The 21837-nt window shown below is 35.9% G+C and overlaps 1 pseudogene; it reads left to right on the top strand.

Moving 5' to 3' along the window:
• The first annotated feature begins 7882 nt into the window (after positions 1 to 7882).
• On the top strand, positions 7883 to 9642 carry LOC143671085 (bromodomain-containing protein 7 pseudogene; annotated as a pseudogene).
• The last annotated feature ends 12195 nt before the right edge of the window (positions 9643 to 21837 follow it).

The raw sequence follows: 21837 nt of genomic DNA, 5'->3' as shown, positions 1-21837 counted from the left end.
TGCTTATTATTATTACCATAAGGGCTGTAACTTCTTCATGCATTTTTCCTTTTAGACTATATCTGTTATATCTTAATTTTTTCTCTTTTTTAACACCATTAATTACCACTTCCTGCTAATTTTCATTTCTACACTCTTCTCTAAACCTCTCTCTCCTGTCTTTTCCTATCTGCCTATAGGTTTCCCTTCAGTATTTCTTGTAGAGCAGGTCTCTTATTCACAAACTCTCTCACTGTCTTTTTTGCATGTAAATATTTTAAATCCTTCCTCATTTTTCAGGGACAGTTTTGTGTGATATAGAATTCTTGTTTGGGAGTTTTTCTCTTTCAGCATTTAAAATATACCATACCAATGCTTTCTTGCATCCATGGTTTCTGCTGAGAGGTCCATGCTTAGTTTGTCATGCTTCTTTGTATATGATGGATGCTTTTCTCTTGCTGTTGTCAGAATTCTCTCTTTGTCTTTTGATACTTGACAATCTGATTAATGAGTGTCTTGGTGTAGGTCTATTTGGATCAATTATCTTTGAGACATATTGTGCTTCTTCAACCTGTAGTTTTGTACATTTCATAAGAGTTGGGTAATTTTCATTGATTAGTTCCTCCATTATTCTTTCTTCACTTTTCCCTTGTTTTCTCCTTCTGGGACACCTTGAAGGTGTATATTCATGCACTTCATATTGTTATTCATTTCCTGAGACTGTGCTCAAATTTTTCCATTTTTCCCCATCTGTTCTTTTGCTTGTTAAGTTTCAGATGGTCTCCCTTCCAGGTCACTAAACCTTTCTTCTGCTTCTTCAAATCTGCTGTTGTATGACTCCATTTTTCCCCATCATTTTAATTGTGACTTTCATTCCCACAAATTCTGCCATTTGGTTTTTCAAACTTTCAAGTTCTTCTGTATGTACACTCTATGTCTTCTTTTTATCCTTCATGTCTTTCTCCATATTTTCCTTCAACTTGTTGAATTGATTTAGAAGATCTGTTTTAACATCATTAATTAGTTATTCCAATTCCTTTATCTCAGTTGAGGTGTTGGTTTGCTCCTTTGGTTAGTCCATATCTTTGTTCTTTCCAGTGTGAGTTGTGATTTTCTGCTGGTGTCAAGGCATCTGATTTTCTTGCTCAGTGTATTCAAGAGGTTATTGCATCTCTTTTGCCTAGGGTTTTAGTCTTGGTTCAATTTTTCTCTATCTGTTCATCTCTCTCACCACCAGTTGTCAGATTTGATCTGCCCTCCCTCCAGTCTCCCCCAAAACCCAGCACCTACAGTGGCCTGTCTCAGAGATGAGGGTAGACAGTGGGCACCACAGCAATGTCTCTTTTTGTGGGTAAAACAAGGCATCTGTTTCTAAGTTCTCTGTTTCTCATGATCATGCAAAACCTGGGTATATTTTAGGGCACTGCTTTAACTGTTGAGCTGTACAGGTTTCTCAGCCAATACATGGGTTAATTCCTGTGCAGGAGGTCTAAACCTACATCAGTCTGACATAATTTCCTGGGTAGTTTCTGGAAAGACCCTTCAAATCTCTTGTGCTTTCTGTCTGTTTTTGTTTGCTAAAGTTGCCAGAATGCAACTTCCAAAAATTGAATGGCTTTTAAAGTGGAAATTTATTATGTTTCAAGTTTACACTTCCAAGGCAATGAAAATGTCCAAACTAAGGCATCCAGGGAAAGACACTTTGACTCAAGAAAGGGCTGATCATGTTCAGGGTTTCCCTCTCAGCTGGGAAAATACATGGTAATGCCTGCAAACGTTCTTTCTTGACTTCTTTAGATGACTTCCCTGGAGACATTTTCTTTATGCATCCGCAAAGTCTCTGGCTGTGAGACTACTAAATCTTTTTCTTAAATGGTTTCCTCTTAAAGGACTACAGAAAGCAAACCCACCCTAAATTGGTAGGGACACATCTCCTTGGAAACCACATAATAAAAAGGATCCACCCACAATTGGGTGGATCATGTCTCCATAGAAATAATTTAATTTAAAAGATCCTACCAACAGGATTAAGGAATATTGCTTTTCTGGAATGCATTGCAGATTCAAACTGGCACACTGTTCTTCTCAGCAGACTGTGCTGTTCAATAACTTAATCATCCTCACATCATTGGTTGCTCTCCAGGTCTGGCTAATAAAACAGTTTTCCTGTTCCTGTTCTTTGCCAAAGTGTGGCTTAATATGAGTCTGTGTCCCCCACTGTATTAGTTAGGGTTCTCTAGAGAAACAGAATCAACAGGGAACACTTGCTAATATAAAATTTATGAAAGTGTCTCACGTGACCGTAGGAATGCAGAGTCCAAAATCCACAGGGCAGGCTGCGAAGCCAATGACTCCAATGGATGGCCTGGATGAACTTCACAGGAGAGGCTCACCAGCTAAAGCAGGAATGGAACCTGTCTCCTCTGAGTCCTCCTTAAAAGGCTTCCCATGATTGGATTTAGCATCACTAATTGCAGAAGACACTCCCCTTTGGCTGATTACAAATGGAATCAGCTGTGGATGTAGCTGACGTGATCATGACCTAATCCTATGAAATGTCCTCATTGCAACAGACAGGCCAGTGCTTGCCCAATCAGATGAACAGGTACCACAACTTGGCCAAGTTGACACCTGTCCCTAACCATGACACCCACTTTGTTTGTGGAAGAGTACACCCCCAGTTGTCTGAGTTTTAAACCTTTCCCCAGGCAGGGATCAGATCTCTTACTGCTGTTTCTCACAAGGATGGGGGAAGACTTTAGCACTCAGGGCTGTAAACACAGCTTCTATTCATGTATTCTCAGATTCTCTATCTCTCACTGACATGGGCCTTGAAATGCTCTCCCTCATCCTCCATATCTCCAAAAGGTGAGGGTCTGTCCCACTGCTGTAAGAGAATACTTATTCTGTGTCCCATTAAGAGAGGTGGCTGCTGATGCTTCTCTGCCTGTCCTATACTATGAGGGAGAGAGGAGAGAACTGGTCAATGCAGGATGAAAAATTTTTACCAGATATTCTTCTACTTCTTCAAGGCAGGATTTTTAGGGTCCTTCCCCAGTCCATGTTCTCTTCCAGAACCCTGGATAATTCAGAATTGTACTTATTTAATACTGAATCTCTGAGGAGAGATTTTCATCAGTTGTTTATGTTGCCATGCCGATGATGTCACTCTTCTGGTGTATTTTTATTCTCTTCTATTGTGCCTTTCATCCCGATAAGTTCTGCTATAGTTCTTTCATATTTTCAAGTTCTTCTTTATACTAACATATTCTGAATAGACTTTATCTCACAATGCATACTTTCTTTCATCTCATGAAATGAAATAGGTGATTTCTTTTAACATCTTTCATTAGACATTCCAAATTCTTTGTCTCCCCTGAAGCTTTATTTCAATCCCTTGAAAATTTTAGGAAATAATGGCCCCAAATTTCCCAACTCTTATGAGAGATATAAATATAAATATATATTTATTTATATAATTATAAATGTCCAACAAAAAAAGTGCAATTCAAATAGAATAAATCCTACTAGATGTATTCTGAGACATTTTAATCAGAATGCCAAAGATAAAAAAAATTCTGAAAGTGGCAAGAGAAAAGTGATGTATCCTGTACAAAGGATTCACAATGAGACTACGTGCTGATATGTCATCAGAAATCAGGGAGGTGAGTAGGAAGTGTTATGATATATTTAAGATAGTGAAAGAGAGAAATTGTCATAAAAAATTCTTTACTTGGCAAAACTGTCCTTCAAAAATGAGAGAGAGTTTAAATATTCAGAGATAAACAGAAATTGAGAGAATTTTTCAATAAGAAACCTGCCCTACAAAGCTCAACGGGAAAGACAGGAGAGAGTGGCTTGGAGTAATATGAAGAAATAAAGATTATCAGTATGGGTAACTAAAAAGAAATGAAAGAAAAAAATGGCATATAAATATCAAAGGATAAAATAGTTGATGTAAGTTCTACACTTACAGTAATAATATTGGATTTTAATGGATTAAATTCCCCAATCAAAAGACACAGATTAGCAGAATAGATTAAAAAAGCATGCTCCAACTATGTGCTGTTCATAAGAGATGCACATTAGACTCAAATGCAAATAGGTTAAAAGAGAAAGGTTGGAAAAAGATATATGCAAATAATAAGGAAAAAAGAGCTGAAGTAGTTATATCAGACAAAATAGACTTTAAATGCAAACTATTATAAGAGACAAAGAAGGACACTATATATTAATAGAAGACACATTACACCAAGAAGAAATAGCAATCATAAATATTCATGTGTTAACTATAGTGCTCCAAAATACAAGAAGCAAACATGGGGAAAACTAAAGGAAAAAATAGATGTCTCTACACTATTAATTGGAGACTTCAATATGGCACACTCATCAATAGATAAAATATTTAGACAGGGTATTGATAAGGAAACATATATTTTGAATAATATCATAAAAGAACTAGACCTAACAAGTATATGCATAACATTGCACTCCTAAATAGCAGGATATACATTCTTATCAAGTGCACATGGATAGTTATCCAGAATAGAATACATGTTGGGTCCAAAAACGATTCTCAATAAATTTGAAAAAATTTAAATAATAAAAAGCACTTTCTCAGAATATAATGGAATGAGGCTGGAAATTGACAGTAGGTGGAGAACTGAAAATTTCACAAATACATGAAAGTTAATTCACACACTCTTAAGCAATCAGCAGATCAAGAAGAAATTTCAAGGAGAATCTATAAATATCTTGAGAAAATGAAAATGAGAGCACATATATGTAAAATATGGGATATCATGAAGGCAGTACTGAGAGTGAAATTTATAGCCTTAAAGTCTTACACAAAAAGGAAGACCTAAAGTAAAAATATATAAAGTAAAAGAAGAGCTAAAGTAAACTCATGGAGGGAAAAGAGATCTCAGCAGCTCAGACCCCGATGTATGTGGACGCAGAAAGGACAAATCTAGTGGAAAACTGTTTGAACCCAGAAGCCAGGAGAGAGGGCCAAAAACCATCACTGTGTGCCTTCTCATATGACAGAGAAACCCAGATGAAATTCAGCTGGCTTTCCTCTAAGGAACTGTAAATTTGTAACTAAATAAATCCTCTTTATACAAACCAGGCCATCTCTAGTGCATTATGTTCTGATAGCCTTAGCAAACTAAAACAGTTATATATGAAAAAAACACAGCTAACATTGTACTCAATGGAGAGACTGAAAGCTTTCCCTCTAAGATCAAGAACAAGACATGGATGCCCATTTACACCACTGTTTTTAAGCTACAGCAATTATACATAGAAAAAAAGTATCCAAACCAAAAAGAAAGAAGCAAAACTTTCAGTAATTGCAGATGACTTGAGCTTATATTTAGAAAGTCCTGAAAAAACTAGGACAAAGCTACTGGAGCTACCAAATGTGTTCAGCAATGTGGCAGAATATAAGATCAACAGGCAAAAATCAATAGTGTTTCTATACACTGGTAGTCAACTATCTGAAGAGGTAATCCACAAAAAAATGCAATTCACAATAGCAAGTAAAATAATCAAATATTTAGGGACAAATTTAGCTGAGGACATAGAGGACCTGGACACAGAAAATACAGAACATTGCTAAAAGAAATCAAGCAAGACTTAACAAATTGATAGACATTCCATGTTTATGGATTGGAAGGTTAAATGTCTTTAAGATATCAATTCTGCCTCAAATGATCTACAGATTCAATGCAATAACAGTCAAAAATTCCAACAACTTATTTTGTTGCAATGAAAAGGTTAATATCAAAATTACTTGGAAGAGAAAGTGGCCTCAAATAGCAAAAAAATTAAAAAAAAAAATAAAGTGGAAAGGTTCATTCCTCTTGACTTTAAAGCATATTATAAAGAAACAGTGGTCAAAATGGCATGGTAATTGTATAAAGATAGGACTATTGATCAATGGAATTGAATTGAGAGTTCTCATTTCTATGGTCAATTGATTTTTGGCAAGACTCCCTAGTCCACTCAAGTGGGAAAAAACAGTCTCTACAATAAATAATGTAGTTAGAACTGGATATACATATTCAAAAAAATGAAAGGGGATCCCTATCTCACTTTCTGTACAAAAATAACTAAAAATGTATCAGAGACCTAAATATAAGAGCCAGTGCCATAAAACTCTTAGAAGACAATGCAGACAGATATGTTTAAGATCTAGTGATAGATGGTAGTTTCCTAGACCTTACACCCAAAGCACAAGCAATTAAAGAAAAAATAAATGGGACCTACTCAAAATCAAAATTTTTGGCTTCAAAGGGCTTTGTCAAAAAGGTAAAAACGACAGCCAACTCAATAGGAGAAAATATTTGGAAATCCCTTATTTGATAAGGGTTTGACATTTAGAATGTACAAAGAAAACCTACAGCTCAACAACAACAACAAAAATGGCAATTCAATTTTAAAAATGAGCAAAAGACATAAATAGACATTTTTCCAGTGAAACAATACAAATGGCTAAGATGCACATGAAAAGATGTTCATCCTTACGAGTTAGTACGGAAATGCAAATTCAAGTCTTGAGATATTTCACACCTCTGAGAATGGCCACTGTAAACTGAAAGGAAACTACAAGTGTTAGAGAGGATGTGAAGAACTGGGACCACATTCATTGCTGGTGGAAATGTAAAATGGTACAACCACTGTGGAAGGTGGATGGTGTTTCCTCAGAAAGTATAGAGTTGTTCTGTGATTCTGCAATCCTGCTAATCAGTATATACCTAGAACAACTGAAAACAGGGATGTAGAGAGACATTTCACACTGACATTCATGGTGGTGTTATTCACAATTGAAAAAAGATGGAAATAATCCAATGGTCCATCAGCTGATGAATGGATAAACAAAATGTTTCTATACATATCTCACTGCTATGAACTGACTATAATAAGCAAACTCAAATAGAATCTAGAATGTAGGTTACCAAGAGATAGAATGGGTTTAGAGAATGGAGGTTCATGCTTAATTTGTACAGAATTTCTATTTAGGTTAATTATAAAGGTTTGGAAATGGATGCTGGTGGTAGTTACACATTACTGTGACATTGATCAACAGCATTGAACTGTAAGGGTGAATGTGGTTAAAAGGGAAACTTTAGGATGGGTATATTACTAGAATAAAAATTAAAAGATAAAACATGGGACTGTAAACACAGAGAACCCTATTGTAAATGATGGACTCTACTTAATATTATAAGAACATTCTTTCAAGAATTATACAACTGTGTAATACTGATGCAAGGTGTTAATAATAGGGTTGTATATGGGAAAAAAACACAATGTTAATTATGGGTGGTAGATATTAGTCTGATTTTAATAATCTTTCATCAATTGTAGCAAAGATAATCTACCATTAAAAATAATACAGTTATTTTTTTTGAATGCTATCATCAATTGTAACAAATGTTCCCCAACAATATGCAGTATTGGGGGTTGGAGATGTACTAGAATCCTATATTTTATGCATGATTGTTTTGTGATCCAACAACTCTATTAAAAAATAATCCTCAGAGTAAAACAATATCACAATTATATTATCCAATAATTACACCATTAGATTTCTCAGCACTTAATGAATAGTTCCAAATTCACCTTCCACTTGAATATTTTAGTAAAGACACTGTTTTTTCAGGTGTCAAAAATTGAGCTATGCATTTATATTATGTGTACCATGTACTTTGCCATATGTATACTATACTTCAAAAGTTGCTGCTAGGTGGATCTCATGCTGGGTAGCACATGGTACCCCTGCCTCACAGTGCAGGGCCATGAAGCCCCTCTCAGCCTTCCACTTGCCTTGCCTAGACCAGAAGCAGCACCCCATGACCTGTTCTTAGTGCCAGAGGGAGGCACAGAGGTCTGGTTGGACATGGACAAAAAACACAAGGAGCACAAGTAGGACAAACAGCTCTATGAGGAGTATGTGGAGAAGTCCTTGAAGATGGTCCTCATAGTAGGAGAGAATGAAGTCACTGAGCACACTACAGGCAGCTCAGGACAAGACTCAAGTCTCTTGGAAGATAAAAATGTCACAAGGACAGAAAGTGGAAAAAGAGGAAGAAAGGAGAGAAGTAGGTCCAAGGGAGAAGAATAAAGGAGGATGAAAAGAAGTGAGATGGAGACCATATGGAGAATGAAAAAGAAAATGACCTTCAATATCAGACCCCTATAAGATTATACTTGTCTCCTGAGAAACCCCTCACAAGCTCTTTAGCCAAGCAAAAAGTAGAGTGGACACACCCCTTCAAGAAGCTTGGTTTCTTATGAGACAATTGCAAAGAAAAGACCAAGTACTTTCTTTTCATTTTTTGTGACTGATTTTATTGCTTATGGCTACTCTGTGGTGATCATTAAACACCCAGTAGATTTGAGTACCATGAAAGGAAAGATCAAGAACAATGAGTACCAGGTCATAGAAGAGCTAAAGGATAACTTCAAACTAATATATACTAATGCCATGATTTACAACACACCAGAGACCATTTATTATAAAGCTGTAAGGAATTTGTTGCACCCAGGGATGGAAATTCTTAGCCAGGAAAGAATTCAGAGCATGAAATAGAACATAGACTTCATGCCAGATGTGCAAGAAACTTAAAAAGAGAAAAACAAAGCAAACACCTCACAGAGTGGGGAGGAGTAGATGCTGGCCCAGAAAGAGCGAAGACTCTGGAGATGTGGAAGCCCAAGCCTTCAAAAGTCCCAATAAGGAAAACAAAAAGAAAGACAAAGATATGCTTGAAGATAAGTTTAAAAGCAGCAATTTAGAAAGAGAGCAGGGACAGATTGACAGCATCTTTGAGTCCAGAGGAAAGCTAATGAAGAGGCTTGTTAACAATTGGTGTGAATTTGAAAGAAGAAACTGGATGGGATAACACTGGGACTTCAACATGCTGTGGATCCTATTGTATGAGAACCAGGCTACTGCCCTGTAAGACTTCAGTCTGGAGTGAATACTTTGCAGGGGTTCAAAGAAGATAAAAGGAACAAAGTAATTCTAGTATTATACTTGAATTATGAGCCCTAAAGTTTTTCTGTACCACATTATGATTCCACATTTGCAAATATCAGCAAGGACAATTCTGATTTAATCTATTTGGCCTATGGGAAAGATTGTTAGCTTGCAGGTAATTTCAGCATTCATGAGTTTTTGGCAAGTAGTACATTTGACACAGCAAAAGACATGGAGGTTACAGAAATAGAGGCTTCAGGGTGTTTGAAGTTCAGTAATTAAGAAAGGCTCACAGCACTGAAAGCAGCAACAAACTTCAGTGCTTCAGTTGTTCATTTACTCTGGAGAAGCTGAAGTGTTCCAGAGGAAACTTAAAATGCTCAGGGAGCTCCAGGAAGCCCAGAACAAACATCTGAACATGGGTCCCCTCCTAACCATGATCTGTCTCTTGGGCCCCTCTTACAGAGACATGCATCTCACTGAAAACTGACAAATAATCTTAAATAACTTGCATAGAAAGTAAGTCCAGGTAATATTGTAAGCATGTTTGGAGTTAAAAAACAATGGGGATTTTGATTCCTTCCCCTATCATAGAAAACAATTTTGTAGATTTCACAGAAACTTTTGAAGAATCTAAAAAGACTGATGTTGCTGAATACAGCCCTGATGGAATTTGAAGCTAACTGGCCATTGATTATATATAATGTACATATTTTTTCATTCTTAACTTGGAAATGCTTTTCAAAGATATTAAATATTTGTTAATTGTTTTTAATTAAACTTTGAAACAATTAATTGTAATGCTCCATTGATTGGACTTCTGTTAAGTAATAAAGTTGAACTTGAGAACTCAGAAAAAAAAGTAGCTTTTTTTAAGTCAAAAATATGCTCATGGTATGCATAGAGAAAAGTATTTGACAACTTTCAGATCCTTGCATTTCAACACAAAATTTAATTGTAACTTTCAAGATGCATCCTGAAACATTCCAGAATATAGATGGTGTATCTCCATAAATAACATATATTTGCTGGTTCAACATTGTGGTAGTTAGATTCAGGTGTCAGTTTGGCCAGGTTAAGGTGCCTAGTTCTGTTGCTGCAGATATGAGCCAATGGTACGTGAACCTCATCTGTTGCTGATTACATCTGCAGTTGGCTAGGAGGCGTGCCTGCTGCGATGAATGAAGTTTGATTTAATTGATGCTTAAATGAGAGAGTGCAACATAGCACAGACCAAGCAGCTTGGCATACCTCATCTTAGCACTTGCAGCTCAGCCCAGGCCTTTGGAGATGCAGAAAGGAATCACCATAGGGAAAGTTGTTGGAACCCAGAGGCCTGGAGAGAAGGCCAGCTGAGATCACCCTGAGCCTTTCCATGTAAGAAAGAACCTCAGTTGAAAGTTAGCTGCCTTTCCTCTGAAGAACTAACAAAATAAATTCCCTTTTATTAAAAGCCAATCCATCTGTGGTGTGTTGCATTTTGGCAGCTAGCTAACTAGAACAAACATTTTTTAAACTTGAGGCATTTAGGGATGTTTTCTAAGAGAACATGGAGAATTTTCAGGAAGTCCATGTATCTAGAATCAAAGCTCATAATACATGCAATTTTCTAAATAGATTATAATGTATGATAAAAATTATCTAATACTAAAATGAAAACTTTTTTACATGTTATTGGTATTAAACATCTTTCTTTAATATTTATAGAGTGAAAAACACAAAAGCATAAAGAATATCGAAGGAAATTGGAAAAATATGTATATGCACACAAATGGAAATACAACTAAACATTGTAAAAAGCACACAGCTAATTCCATAATTTCCATCAATTCATTTCCACTTTAAGGTTAGAGTCTCTAATGTTTAATTTTTCTATGATGGTTATATCATACTTTGTTAGCTATTTTTATAAGCATTTCAATCATGTAAATTGTTTAATTTTCATGTATGGTATTTTCACTTATAGTAGTGGCTGGCATGTTTTATGAGTCTAACATTTTTATTTACTTAAGAAATTTTTTAAAGAAAATTGGCATACCATGAACCACCTTTTTATGTATACAATTCAATATTTTTAGTAAGTTTGCAGATTTAGGTAGCTATCACACAATCCAATTTTAGAACATTTACAATCACTCACCCCAAAATCTCTCCTGCCTATTTGAACTCACTCTCTCTTCCTAACTCCCGCCCCAGGCAATCACTAATATATTTCTGAGTCTATAGGGTCATCTTTTCTGAACATTTTATGTAAATAGCATCATGCAATTTATAATCTTTGGCATCTGACTTCTTGCACTAACCACAATGTTTTTGAGATTCATCCATTCTGTAGCATGTATCATTACTGTTCCTTTACATTTCACATATAGGTAGGACATATTTAGTTATACATTCACAAAATGGTAGACTTTTTTGATCTATTATGAATATTACTGCTATGAACATTCATGTACAAGTCTTTGTGTGATCATAAACCTTTTGGATAGATACCTAGAGGCAGCTATGCTAGGTCATTTGGAAAATGCATGTCTATGTTTCAAAAAATATTCAGTTTTCTAAGTGGATTGACATTTAGCAGTGCCAGGTTAATGTATGAGGGCTCCCATTTTTCTAGATCCTAGCCAACACTTTTTTATTCTCTATTTATTTATAAACTACATGAGTGGATTTGAAGTGGTAGCTCACTGTGGTTTCAATTTGCATTTCTGTAGTAACTAATAATATTGTACATTTTTTCATGTGCTTATTGGCCTTTCCTATATTGTATTTGGTGAAATTTCTATTCATATCTTTTGCCTATTTTAAAAATGAGTTGTGTTTTCTTAATATTGAGTTATAACCATCATTATATATTGTCCATTATTATCTAAGTCCATTATATCAGTCTAATATCAGACACTATATGATTTGAAAATATTTTTCCCACTTTGTGGTTTTCTTTTCATTTTATTGATGGTGTCTTTTGAAAAGCTAAATGCTTTATTTTGCTCAAATCGCATATATCATTTTTTTCTTTTATCATTAATGCTTTTGATGTCATATATTTAAATGAGTGATTATTTCATATCCACTGTACTGGTTTGAAGCTGTTATATACCCCATAAAAGCCATGTCCTTTTCCCTGATCCAATTTTGTGGGGGCAGACAGGTGTCTTTTAATCCTAATTTTTGGTGGAAACTTTGATTGGATTGTTCCTATGGAGATGTGACACACCCAATTGTGGTTGTGACCTTTTGAGTAGATGAGGATGTGACTCCACCCATTCAAGAAGTGTATTGATTTGTTTACCAGAGTCTTTTAAAAGGGGAAACATTTTGGAGGAAGCTTAGATGCTTGGAGAACAGTTGCTTTAGAGCTGACAGAGGCACAGACATTTGAAGGTGCTTGGAATGCCAATGGAAACACGGGACCCAAGTGTTTCCCTGGGGCAATATTAACTTTACTTTGCAAATCTCTGTCATGCTAGTCTCAATACTACCTCAGTTGTTAGGCAAATGCCTAAACACAGACATTTGGAGATGCAGAGCTCAGCAGATGTCACCATGTGCCTTTCCATGAGATGCTAAGCAAGCCAGAACCCAGAGTTGTGCCCCAGAGGAACTAAGCAAAGGGGAAACACTTTGTTTCCTTTGCATCAACCCCTCCTGCTCATTCATCCCAGAACACCCTTTGTTTAGCTCTGTGGCAGTATTTGCACCATAATGGAGCTTGTGTTTACAGGTCCATCACCAACCTTATGTAAGTTTTCCAAATTGTTCTATTCATCTTTGAACCCTCAAATTCTACTACAGTGACTGACACATAAGAGGGTTCAAAAATATTTGTTACAGACTGGAAAGGGCTCAAATTTTCAACTTCATATCTTATCATGCACTGCCATTTAAACTACACTCTAGCTACCCAATTGTTACACTGGGAGCAAATCTAAGTTTCTGCACATGATGTTTTCTCCACCTGAGATACTCTTATCTCTTTCTCTGCCTGATGCTCATTGCATGTTGTTTGCATGTGTAATTACACTAAATTTATGGAAGTGTTACATTCTTCCTTAAACTCAATCACTGACATCCCCAGAAATGAATATTAAGGTTGGATTAGATGGTACAATAGGAAACAATACCTAGAGAAAACTGGCACAGGTAATTCAGTTATTAAATTGTCAGGGAAAAAATGAAGCCCTGATTACCAGAGACAGGAAAAAAAAACAAATATGTACTTGATTACAGGCAGAATAGTACACATTGGTGAAAGAAAAGGTTGGATATTGGCTGATAAAAAAAGAACTATCATGTAAGAATTGTAGCTTTCTTCATTCATAAAAGTACTTGGAACTATACTGTTCAGAATTTTAGAGTCTGCCATTTAAAAATAACAGAAAAAATAAAGAGCATCTGGATGAACATATATCTTTGATATTTAGATTGTTTACTCAGAATCACTCAATGAAGGTGCTACTTCAGGACAGAAACAAGTTATTGCTAAATGGAATAGTGAAAAGCCTAAAATTAGTTTACAATTGATTATTGATTTATAATATTGCATTTCTCATGAACAGACAGTGTTCATCATCATCTTTCTATTTCATTCAGGAAGACATCTTTTTGAGCTTGTATTTTCTTTGTTTTCTCAAATCCCTCCAGTTCCAGATGTACCTAAAATCCCTCACCTCAAGAGAGGACCCAAGTGTTTCCCTGGGGCAGTATTAACCTTACTTTTCAAATCTCTCTCACACTAGTCTCAACACTACCTCAGTTGTCATTGACTACATTCTTGAAACTTTTTTTATATCCTACATACTTTTCACAAACCTTTGCAATTCTCTGGCTGCCACTTTTCTTTCTGTGTTGAGCTTTGATTTTGTGTGAGGGTCAGAATTAGATGCAGATTAGACATGAATGCAAGGACTGTATATTTTGATTTTTAAAGTTGTTATCTCTCCCTTATAAAATCAGTCACTATATTCTTATAAAGTAGCTCATCACAACTGGAAATTATTTATTAGCATAGTTGTTTTGCCCTACAAGAGAAATGTGAAAAGTTTTTCATGAGAATAAAACACTGAGAAATAAAGCCTATAATCAGTATTATTATTTTGTAGGCTCCTGATAAAGTCTATGAATATTTAAATATAGATGTTTCTTTGACTTAGTAAAAATGACTAGAAAAGAATTTACATTAAACTTTATAATGGTAAATTAATCATATATTCTTTAGAAGTCTTCAATATTCATTATATATGCACAGATTTCTCTGTAGTGTGCAAGATGATTTCACATATTTATTTATATTTATGTTTGCACAATAATATCTAAACTCTTTATTTGCATGATTCATATACATGCATGGTTATCTGTATGACTTTTACAAGTTCATGCATAAGCAATTCAAATTACTGATATAAAAAAATGAGGTGGCAGGTAAATTTCTTTTCCCTCTACAAAACAATGTTAAAGTTATAAAATGAATGAATGGTTAAATGATGAAAAATATCAAAATAGGCTGCAAACTTATTAATTTTAGATCAACTCAACAGATTTGAAGAACTCGAACCTGTATGCAAAAAAAAGCCCATTTTGAAATTTGTTTTTTTTATTTGTTCATCCATTGATGACCCCCAACTCTTCCACATGATACTGGCTAGTTAGGAGGTGAAGAAGGAAAAAGAGAAATATTCTTCAGATTATGCATAATTGCCTCAAATATGGATTCTCCTTCCTACTGGCAACCAGCAACCAGGTAGTCTTTGAAGTACATAACAATTCTCCCAAGGAGGTCTGTGAGATAGAGAGGATATCATAGTAAACTTTTCTTTACCATACACCACATATTATTCAGTACAGGGTAAAGAGGAGAATGAGTCTTCTTTTCTACTCATACTTCTTTTCTTAAACTTTAAATAAAGTCTCTCTGAGAACACCATGATTGAACTGCTGCTTCAGGTGGCATTCCCAAGAGAAATGCATGCTTAATACCTACACATTTTTTTCTCAAGGAATTCTTGAAACTGTTCTTGTCTTCCTATATCCAGAACACATTTGCCTTTTTGCAGATGGCAAAGGGGGGTTTTAAAATGACTAATCTAGGAAAAAATCTAATGCTGGATTCAGCTGTTAAACATTTTTGAAGTCAAATCAATTTTTAGTCTATGTCCAAAGGACTATGTTCAACTAGATCACCATTTGGATATACTGAGTAGAAGAAGATGATATATTCTATGTTTTGAAGATTTGGCTTCTGTGTGAGACCAAAGGAAAGGATATGTATTTGGTGCAGAATTTATATTTTCAGTAGTGCATTACCTAGTGTGAATTGTATGGTCAGTGTATTTTAACACCATAATTACATGGAATCTTGGGTGGGGCATGAGAGCCTGTCAGTTTGTACAGGTTAGTGTGATGCCATGATATATTACAGAGTAATTTGGGCAGTATTTGTAAGGTCCCCTTGGGGGACTGGGGAAAAAGGAGGAAATAATAAACTTCTTCATCTGGGGAATTTCTGATATTCTTGCAAGCAATGAGGAAAACCAATTCAATAGGCTGAGCATTTGATCTTGGGGCTCGACCGTATGTAACTTAATCTTACAAAGGAGAAACTAAGTGTACTTGTGGTTGGGCCTAAAGGCCACTCCAAGAGAGCCTCTTTTGTTGCTTAGGTGTGTCCTCTCTCTCTCTGGGCCAGCTCAATGTTTGGGCTCACTGCCCTTCCTCCCACTACATAGGACATAACTTCTGGGGATGTGGATTTTCATGGGAGCATGGGACAGGACTCCTGGGATGAGCCAGGGCCCAGCTTCATGAGACTGATGAAGCCTTCTTGACTGAGAAATGGGGGGGGGAGGGTGTGATGAGAGAAATGAGATGAAATGAAGTTTCAGTGGCTGAGAGATTTCAAATAGAATTGAGATGTTGTCCTTGAGGATATTCTTGTGCATTATATAGATATCCCTTTTTAGCTTATTGTGTGTTGGAGTAGCTTGAGAGAAATACCTGAAACAGTTGAGATGTGTTCTGGTAGCCTTGGTTCTTGAAGATGATTGTATGGCTATCTGGCTATTGCAGTATGACTGTGTGATTGTGGGGGCCTGTGTCTGGTGATCCTTTTGTCCAGGAGTGGATGCATGGGTGGAAAATAAGGATAAAAAATAAACAAATATTTGAGGGGATAAGGGGCTAAAGATTGGGTGGCTTGAGATGCTGGTGGTCAGTGTGAGGGAGGGATGGGGTTTATGGGATATATGAGTTTTTAATTTTTGTTTATTTTTGTGGAGTGATGCAAGTATTCTGGGGGTGATTATGGTGATGAATGCATGGCTGTGTGGTGTTGTTGTGGGCCACTGATTGTGTGCTGTGTGTGGACTGTATGTGTGTGAAGATTTCTCAAGAAAAATATTTTTTAAAAAGCCAAAGTTAGTAGAGAACAGTATTTCTTAAAAGATCATGTTTGAAATATCTGCTACCACGTTCCATGTAAATAATGTGTTCTGGCAGTTTCTGTGGAAAATGAAGAGGGAAAAGTGTAAAGGATATCTCATTTTATCAAATAATCAACTAGACCAAGTACATCAAACACATGCATTTTCATTTCACTAAAGAGAACTGATTCTACAGAACATTAAAGAACATATTACTACAGAGACAGCTCTATACCAGCATATCAAATCAGGATACATCCAGGTCACTTTTCTGATTTATGGGTCCCACAGCATCCTTCTGCCAAGGTTGAGTCCCATGATAAGAGAAGCAGATTAATTCTAAAAGCATATGTCATCCTTCAGCTGATTCCTGATTCTCCAACAACTGTGCATGAGATATTGAACAACAAGGAACAATCAAATTAAGAGTTACAAATGTTGGGGGCATGTTCTAGACATACAGCAAAACAAATCCAAATCAGATATTCCATGTGCCCTAAGTTACAAAAATTATGACACCCTTCATGTACATACTACAGCACTTGCTGTTCTTACACCCAGCAGCAGCAAATTCTTATTTTATATCCCTGGTTTCTGTTCCATTTGTTCTTTGATTTATAGTGTTCACAGGCATTTCACATTTGCAAAATATCTTTAGTAACTCTCTGGGTGTATAACATTCTTTCATTTCTTGATGAAAAAGATCTCCAGTTGCTTAAATTCAAATCACCAATATATGAGTTTTGAGTTAAAATGGAATAAAAATAAATTTGCTGGTTGGAGCTATTGTTACTGTACTGTTCCATAAAGAAAGTTAACATTAGGAATCTGATGACAGCATTTCAATACTTAAAATATATTAAGTTATGTGGCATAATTCCCATGGAAAACTAAGGCTAAATAGCACAAATTTTAATTTTTCAAGCATTAAAGTGGAAAGGAATTATTTTAAAAGCATTTTAGACAACTGATGATCATAGAACATGTGTGTGGGAGAAGAGAACCTCAGTGAGCATAATCATTTTCATTAAAGGCCTAAGAGTGGATGCAATCTTTTTTAGAAATACTCCTTTTTACTGCCTCAAAAGTAATTATGGTAATAATGTGTTGTCTTTCATATACCAAGATGATATAATTGACCCAAGATCAGTAAAGTAAATGCTTTGAATTATGTATCCATCAGAGGGGGCAGTTGTTTTATTTTGTTTTCTTAACTAACTCTGGCATGCTCAAACTGAGCAACCTCTTTTGACTACCAGCATGCATTTGCATGGCCATGGAGTACTGGATGCAGCCTATTGTAGCCATGTAATTGAATGAAGCTAACCAGCCAACACAGAGGTCAAAATTATGATGCCAGCACTGGCCTAATCAGTGAAATAGAGACAGATAAATAACTAGCTATCAGGGTACCTAATTAGTTTTAAAATACCCAGAGGATATAATTCCTCTGGATTTTCATTTTAATGAAAGTAGAAAATGAATGGAACACACTAGCTGTGGCTACTCTGTGGCTAACTCAGCTAATTTACAAATGACTCAGAAATAAGAAAATTTCAAATTTTCAATCTCCTTCATAGGCTTACCTTAACTGAGAAAAGATAAGTCAGATCTCCAAAATTGTAGCAGATCAACCCTGAGAAACTAACCCACAAGTGACTCATCCTCCCAAAGGGCAGTTAGATTAAGGAATTTCAAAATGTGGCCCTTGGAACTCCACTGTTTAGCTTATTTCAAGAAGCATTTAATAAGCTATTCCTCTTAAATGGAGCAGTCTTACAGCTACTATGCTATGTATCAAACAAATACAGCACCATGACTGTCCAGGAGAAGCTACTGTCTAGTAGGGAAGACAAACTCACATATGAATGCCATGATAAAGAAGTATACAATGGGTGTTATAGGTTCATAGAGGAAAGGCTCTTAGAAGAGCCTGTAAGAGTCAGGCAGATCAAGAGGGAAGGGAGGGTGGATAAGGAGAAGATATTCAGGAAAGAATGTACAGAATGCATACAAGAACAATGATGTTGAATAGTATCTGGAAGCTGGGGGAATTTGGGGCTTCAAGCAGTTTATAATTAACATGTGAGTCAGAGATTTTTTGCTAGATGTTTTAGTTTTTACCTTTATTTGTGAAATAACTCATTTCCACAATGGTTTAATTTCACTGAGAATGTTTATAAAATATAGCTCTCTCTCTCTCTTTAATATCTTAATTATGTTTCCAAAGAGAAATAGATGGGCATTTTTATCAGCAGGAAGATTTTCCTTTAAAAACAAGTCATTGCAGAAATCCATTGAATACCTACTATGTTCAGAGCTGAGTTGGAGGTGCTGTGAAGTAATTTAAAAATGGTTCCCTCAAAGGAGTTAATATTGAAGGATAAAAATATAAATTACATGATAATATTGTATAGATTACTTGACTTTATTGCATAGATAATGACTGAAGATGGAAGTAGCCAAAATAAACATAGAAAATACTCTTTTGTTTACAGGCACAAAGCATGGTTAAGGTAATATTAATACCATTTCAGTAGTATGAAAAATGGTGATGAGTCAAACTTGTACAAACTATGCCAGAAATCATTGATGTAAATGTCTGCAAGAAAAATCTCTTGTACTTATATTAACTATGACACAGATATAGAATAATATAACAACATAAAGGCTTTTATATGTTATTTTAGAAGTAAGGTTAAATAAAATGTTATATATCCACACAGTAGAATATTATTCATCCATAAAAGGAATGAAGTATTGATGCACAGTGCAACATGAATGAACTTTGTAGACATTATGTTAAGTGAAAGAAGCCTGACATGAAAGGCCAGGTATTGTACTTCTGGCAGAGTTGAGGGTAAATTAGCAGTGGTTGCTAATAGGTGTGGGCTTCTTTGGGGGGAATGAAAATGTTCTAAAATTATATTGTGATGAGAGTTGCACAATTTTTAAATATACTAAAAATGTTAAAAAAAAAAACAGTGAATTGTGGGCAGGCCATGGTGGCTCAGCAGGCAGAATTCTCACCTGCCATGCCCATTGACATGGGTTCAATTCCTGGTGCCTGCCCATGCAAAATAAATAAATAAATAAAAGAGTGAATTGTATGTTATGTATATAATCTCAATAAAGATGTTATTTAAACATTCATTCTGATCCCTTTAGCATAATCTACATACCCACTTGTATTTTGCTTTCCCTACAGTGTACTTTCCAGTTCTATCTCCCTTACCTCCTTTCACATGCTTGCCCCAAAAATTTCAATGGAATATAAAATTTCCTAAAAGATACAGTGAACAAGCAGGCACTTAGACATGCAAGGCACCATCCAGAAAGAACAGTTTAAACAAAACTTGAAAGAGAAGAAAGCTGAAGAGATGGAACAAGACTAGGAATTGCTTTGTTCATGACATACCTTGCCTTTTTCCAGTTATTGCATTATGGGGAAAAAAACAAAAACAAAAATCTACTGCAGACCAGGAAGCAAGCCTATTTTTTGTGGAAGCAAACATGCAGCTATGATTTAAAAAATAAATAAGCAGGAACTCTTTTTAATGCCCATTTTAATGTCAGAACCATTCATTCCTGAGTCCTCACATCACTGTGTCCCCACCTCCCCTGCCAATTCCTACATTCCACCTCTCTGCCAGTCAAGGCTCAGCCATACTTTCAGACAACAGTGCTGCTGACAACCTTGTTCTCATGGATGCTGTGGTGCTTTGAAGTTATTATGTACCCCACAAAGTGCAGACCTTTTGTAGATGGGGCATTTTGATTAAGTTATTTCAATTGAGATGTGAACCACTTCATTCAATGAGGGCCTTAATCCTCTTGCTGGAAACTTTTAGAAGAGAATAAATAATAGTGAAGCTAAGAGATGAAAACCCAGAGAAGCTGAGAGACAATGACACACCCACAGATGCTGAGAAAGGAAGCCACTGAAGCCAGAAGCTGAAAGCAATAAAATTCAGGAGGCGCAGGAGAGAAGGACCAGCAGACCATGTCTTTCCCATGTGACAGAGGTGTCCTAGATGGAGGCAGATTGTCTTCAGGGTCCAGATATCATCCTGTCGATTACTTGAGTTGGACATTTTCATGGCTTAAGAGCTATAAATTATAAGTTAATAAATCCCCATTGTAAAATCCAACCCATTCATGGTATATTGTATTTTGTCAGCTTTAACAATCCAAAACAGATGCCATCAGTTTTGCCATGACCAAACTCAATAAAATAAAGCAATACCTTGAAGGGTTCAGAATGAAAGCCAGCAAGAATTCACATGACACCAATAAAATTTTTATCAGGGACTATCCCATGATATTAATACACAATCTCTTTTGGAAAACTTGTCTCTATTTGGGAAGATCTATACTTTAGTTTTAAAACAGACCCAGACAATGGAATATCCAGGGAATTAGGATTTATGTTTTCAAACATATTGCCTCTGTTGAAATGGTGCTCCAACTAAAGAGCATAAGGTGAAAGACATAGAGGTCAAAAGGGCTAAAGCTATGGAATTGAAATTTCTTTAAAAAAGATTTTGTTGCATTGGGTAAACCCTCTATTTCTGAAGAAAAAAACAGAAAGTACTTTGGGATACTTGGAGTGATTGAAATATTGAGTTTCCAGCATGTCCAAGAGCAAATGAAAAATGAGCTTTCTGTTTATCATGGGTGTTCTAGTTTGTTAGCTGCTGGAATGCAATATATCAGAAATGTAATGGCTTCTAAACAAAGGGGAATTTAATAAATTGCTAATTTACAGTTCTGAGGCCAAGAAAATGTTACAATTAAAACAAGTCTATAAAAATATCCAATCTAAGGCATCCAGTAAAAGATATCTTGGTTCAATAAGGCTGATGAAGTTCAGGGTTTCTCTCTCAAGTGGAAAGGCACATGGTGAGCACAGTCAGAGTTTCTCTCTCATCTGGAAAGGCACATGGTGAACACGGTCAGTGTTCCTCTCTCATTTGGAAGGGCACATGGCGAACATGGCATCATCTGCTAACTTCTCCTGGTTTCCTGTTTCAGGAAGCTCCCCGGGAGGCATTTTCTTTCTTCATCTCCAAAGATCACTGGCTGGTGGACTCTGCTTCTCTTGGCTATGTCGTTCTGCTTTGCTGTCTCTGAATCTCCTCATTCTCCAGAATGTTTCCTCTTTTATAGGACTTCAGAAACTAATCAAGACCCACCCAAATGGGTGGAGACATCTTGTCATCTAATCCAGTTTAACAACCACTCTCAATTACATCATGTCTCCAGGGAGATGGTCTAATTACAGTTTCAAACATATAATGCTGAATAGGGATTCAAAGAAATGGCTGCCTTTACAAAATGGGATTACGATTAAAACATGGCTTTTCTAGGGGAAATACATCCTTTCAAACCAGCACAATTAGAAACATGAAAAAAGCCGTTAGAAACTAGGTGTCATCTAATTGGCTTTGGGAA

This window comes from Tamandua tetradactyla, chromosome X (genome assembly GCF_023851605.1).
Source record: "Tamandua tetradactyla isolate mTamTet1 chromosome X, mTamTet1.pri, whole genome shotgun sequence".
Lineage (NCBI taxonomy): Eukaryota > Metazoa > Chordata > Mammalia > Pilosa > Myrmecophagidae > Tamandua > Tamandua tetradactyla.
The sequence above is the reverse complement of the archived record's forward strand: the minus strand, read 5'-3'. Positions and strand labels throughout refer to the sequence as shown.